General features: G+C 40.3%; 1 long non-coding RNA gene across 1 annotated transcript; it reads right to left on the bottom strand.

The window, feature by feature from the left end:
• Positions 1 to 3,884: 3,884 nt before the first annotated feature.
• LOC128862299 (uncharacterized) lies at positions 3,885 to 4,517 on the bottom strand. Its single transcript, XR_008454450.1, has 3 exons — positions 4,427 to 4,517; positions 4,062 to 4,365; positions 3,885 to 3,985 (listed from the first exon to the last, which is right to left on the bottom strand). It is a non-coding gene; the product is annotated as an uncharacterized LOC128862299 (long non-coding RNA).
• Positions 4,518 to 5,164: the final 647 nt, after the last annotated feature.

Below are 5,164 nucleotides of genomic sequence, written 5' to 3'. Positions count from 1 at the left end.
AGCTAAGCCAAAACTCGCATCACGCCACAATGTCATGGTCGGCAAGCCGACTCAGCAAAATCTTTGGCGATAACGGAAACTCTTGCAGCAAAACAAAAGTGTCCGGTTACCGTCGCTGACCATTGCAGCTATAGCGCGCTGATACATCTTATGTAATGTCGCAATTGCGAGGGCTGTTTCTTAACTTATGAAGCACGCGATAGCGAGGGTTGATTATAAACTTATGAAATATCCTATATTAAGTGTTATTTGTTAACTACTCCCCCTTCAAGTATAAGGCCGTCCTCGGCCGACCCAATCCCGGCGACGACTCCTCGTAACTGCTTTGCAGACTTCTTTGCACCGATGATTCGACAAAGAGTGAGGCCAATGCAGATTAAAGCACAGCATATGGCTGCAATGATGAATGCCACACGATAAGCTTGATCAGTTCCGGCGTTTTTCTCGAATTGCTGTATCACCTCCAGATTACGTTCATTCAAACGATGAAGGTAAGGGAGGCTGAGGACATCTTGGGTGGCAGTGATGTTCAGCAAGGGAGAATTGGCAATACCCGGGACTCTATTGCGTACGTTGTTGTGATTGTAAAAGAGAGTCCCGTTAATTGCGACTCGGTCTCCGAACGTGATGAGATGCGTGCCTTGTACCTGGATCTCAGTGCCGTTGTCCACCTGAATCCTTGCGGACCCGTCGTTGAGGATGATGATTCCGTCATCTACATGGGTGATTATTTCCAGGTTGCTCGGCTGGATCTCGCAGTGTGCCGTGCCACCTGCATGGAGCTCTTTGGCACATGAACTTTCCAAAGCCAGACGACAAAATGTGGCTCCAGGTGAAGCGGCGCAACTCTGCAGTGTGTGGGTTTCTCCATCGCATTCGGCTATGACGTTGTCAAGCAATCGCACTATGAAGTTCTTGTGGACGACAGGATAAATCGTGATCTTTCTGCAAACTCTTTTAATCTTGGGGAATTTAATTATAAAGTGTATGGTGTTAATGGATTGAAGAACTTTTACGGACGCAACGGACATAAGATCTCCTATGGGAGTGTTGGTGGGTTCCTCTAGCCAAATTGATTTCAAATCTGAGTGGTCCAAAATGTTTGGGCTAACAATGTTAGCCTTTGCAAGAGTAATAGCAAGCATTAAATTTTGCAACTCCATCATTAGCATTCTGTTTCTAGACAGTAGTGTTTCAAATAAATGGCTAGTGTCAACTTGTGAGTTTTTGGCTATCTTGAGAATTTTGTTGACAGTGATTGTTAACTGGTTAAGCTGGTCCTGAACTCTAGTGTTTATTTCTATTTGTCTATTATTGGCATTTATTAATTGCATTTCAGTAAACCTAGTCTGCTCTAAATCATCGGCATCGGGTGTACCCGCCACAACCTTCAGTATGGATCCTAGGAAATCTAAGCTCCTCGCGACTCTATGGTGTGTGCCTAACGCCTCCAATAGGTCTTGTAAATGTGCCGTGTCCACACTTAGAAGTTTTTTCATGTGGGATAGCGGGAACATGTCAATTAATTTGACTGTTTCTTCCACCATTCGCGCGTACTCTGAGAGGTTTGCCGAGTGCCTGACATAGGCGTATTTCTCCCATACCAAGATTTCGCCGTCGACGATGGGAATGTACCTGGCACGCGAGTAGTCGATGACATGTGCCGAAGCCAGGGATAAGGAAAAGAGTAATATGGATCCAAACCTGTGAAATCAGGTTGTTTTCTTCTTTTTTAGCAATTTTTTTGTTTTTCTTTTTAAGGCCCACCACCAAGAAAGTTTTATAAAAACTATGCCAAGTGGCTAAAAGTAAGTTGAACAACTATATCTAACTTATACGAGTTTGCCTAGTGGCTTAAAAAAAGGTGTAAAAAAAAACAAGGGAGTCACCTTAGGTTGTCCTTGTGGACCACCCTCCCTCTAATGAGGACCTCGGTCCCCAGGTCTGCTTCCACGGCCTTCTCATCACATAAAGGTGTGAGTTTGTTTCCGAGTCGTCGGTTGGACTTGACCAAAACTTTGTCACCAACGTCGAATACCCTATTCTGCCGATTTGCGTTCTCCCTAACTCTGAGCATCGTCTGAGCATTTCTGATCTTTTCTTGTATTTTTTCTTGTGGCTCATCTGGGTGCGCCTGAACCACATCAACTGGTCTCTGGGGCCGAATCGTAACAGTCGTGAACGAGCAATTCGTCACGTAAAAGAACGCAAATCGGATTATAACTATCGTGAACGTGTCATCGCTATCGTTATTCGGTATGATGACAAACGTCATCGAGTAATCGAACAACTCGTTCGTTCGAATTGTCATTCGATCGGTTATTTATAAACGTAATTGCGCAGAATTTCAAAGCATTAACGAAATATGTAAGAATAGCTAAAATATATGTAAATTGTGTAACTTTAAATGAAGTTTTATAATTTCAGGACAAACTGTAATAAATTAAACAGCAAGCAGAAGGATATAATGGCTCATTTCATGAGTGAGCACACAGATTTGGTCAAAAATTCCTTGCCGAATTGTGCACAAGGAAGGTCGACTGCCAACCGACTTTAGGAAGAGCTCAGCAAGCAGTTAAATACGGAAGGACCGCCAATAAAAAATGCGAAGTTGTGGAAAAAAGTTAGTACATATATTATAATCATGTTATCAAAATGAAACTTATTAGTTTCTTTCTAGGTATACGCAGATCAGAAGTATAATGCGAAAAGAAAGTTGTCCTTCAACAAAAGTTCAAAAAGGCAGACAGGCGGAGGACCTTACCAGCAGAGGGCTTTAACTCCAGCTGAGGAGCTAATAGTTGAAGCTGCTGGTCTTGAAGCATCTGTTTCAGGAAACAGCATGGTGCAAACATACGGTAGTTCACAACCTGCACCAGTCGCAGTTGCTTCAAGACCAGCATCAAGTGCTTCGGCCTCAAGCAGGAGCAGTGGACGTAATTGGAACCATTCAACTAGGAGTGTTCCAAGTCGTTCCTCCTCCAACAGCCCTGCTTCCTGTACGCCTTCTCGTCTAGTCGTTCCAACTCCACGAAGAAGAACAACAAATAAAGCTTCGCTGCTGGAAGAAAACATTAAATTGACAGCAGATCACCATAAAGCTATGGGGCAGAAAATAGATAGGCTGCTTCAAATTAAGGAGAGGCAACTAGAGATTGACGAGAGGCAGCTTGAAATAAGTGAACGACAGCTAGCTGTCTCTAGCAGGATTTTGGCGATGAAGGAGGAGAAGCACCGAGCTATAATAGCTGTAAAAGAACTTGATTTGAAAATCAAGAGTATTGAATTAAACCAATTGAAGGTCAATGAAAAAGAAAAAAAATAGTGTCCCTCCTGCTGAATTAAAATCCTCTTTGTAAATATGTATATATTCTAGGTTGTACTTAAGTTTTATGTATATATATATTTGAAGTTTAATTTAAGTTTTTGTAAATATGTATATATGCATTTGAATATTTATTTCAGTTCTTTTTAAATAACTATACCTGAAGTTTTGTTCAAGTTTAAATTAACTAAATTTTGCGTTTTTAAATGGAGTAAAAAAAAGCAATAAATGAAATTGATTTTGAATAAGTATCGATTAGTGTTTCGAGTTATTTTATTTTATTTTATGTCGAGTTCATCAACGAGATTTTAATTTGATCTCTGATTGTTTGGCCGATTCTAGTATACTGGCCTTCTTCAGACACTATGTCAGATGCGGTTTGACTCTCTGAATTTGTTGCTGTAAAGCTCACATTAAATTGTATACAAATGTTGTGAAGCGCTGCACACACATTCGCAAACCTAGCCACTTTTATAGGATCATATCTTCCTCTTTTGTTGTATTCTAGGATTCTCCACCGACCTTTCAGTACACCATTAGTTCGTTCAATGATGCACCTTGCCTTGGAATGAATTTCATTGAACCTTGCTTCACCTGATCCGTCCGATGGATTTCTGTACGGTGTTATGCACCACGGCTCAAGTGGATATCCAGAGTCCCCTATTAAAAACAAACAACACGTAATTTAGCACAATCTAAATCAATTGTAATTATATATATTATGTATAACACATACCTAGCAGCCAGGCATTGTCACTCCTATTGTGCAAAAAACGATGTTCCATAACCATTCGTTCGTTTGAATGCTTCCATATGAATGAGTCGTGGGCTGCACCCCCATATTGGCAGTTTATTGCGAGAATTTTCGTAGTGTGGTCGCAAATCTAACAGAAACAACCTTAAAGTAACATTCCATCTCTTTATTAAAAAACTCACCAACATCGCATTTATGCTATGAAAACCCTTCCTGTTGAAATACATGTGCTCGTTGACCGTGGGCTTTTGTAGTCCAATGTGGGTGCCATCAATGCATCCAACCACTATTATTAAAAAACGAACATTAAATAAATGTTTCACAGCTAAAACATGGATTGAATTTACCTCCTGGAATTTGATAGTTCTCAACAAACCACTCTTTGCACCTCCTCGAATCATCTGGCTAAAATTTTATATGTTTAGGACACAATTTGGCTTCAATTTCTTCCAAAACATTGCCCGTTAATTTCGAGACAGTGCTCTGGCACATTCCTATCAAATAGTCATTGCCTATTGCATGCTGATAGCCACCACCTGCGAGTAGGCTGAGACACGCAGCCAGTTGGAGCACCGCCGGAACAGCTTTTGTGTCTTGGCAATTTATATTTATGTTATTTAAAACATAATTAAATGCTTCTTTGCTTAAGCGAAACCTTTTGATAAACCTGTAAGCGAAGGATATTTTATTACCTATTTTTCGTCATATATAAAGTACTTATGCATTGTTTGATAATGCTAGCGGATTGCTTTTGTCTCGAAGTTGTTTTCGCACAACTCTTTCATTATTTTCTTCATCGCTGGAACTTAAATAAAAGAAAATACTCGGATCCATTTAAACTTTTTAGATTTTCGTTACTTTCTGCGGTTTATTTTGACACTTCAAATTCTATTGTGACTTAAAAAAACGAAGAAGATGAGAAAAATAATCGATAAACAAAATTACAATTACGATACATCTTCTTCCGACTGTTATGATCCCAACTCGTTCATTCGATTATCGACTCACGTTATTTGTGTTCGAACGATTGTCGTTTCGTTAACGACTGTCACGATTCGACCCCTGGTCGATGACCGAATGGATCG

Source organism: Anastrepha ludens, chromosome 2, assembly GCF_028408465.1.
Source record: "Anastrepha ludens isolate Willacy chromosome 2, idAnaLude1.1, whole genome shotgun sequence".
In the NCBI taxonomy this organism is placed as follows: Eukaryota; Metazoa; Arthropoda; class Insecta; order Diptera; family Tephritidae; genus Anastrepha; species Anastrepha ludens.
Note: the sequence above shows the minus strand (reverse complement) of the source record. Positions and strands in the feature narration are given on the sequence as shown.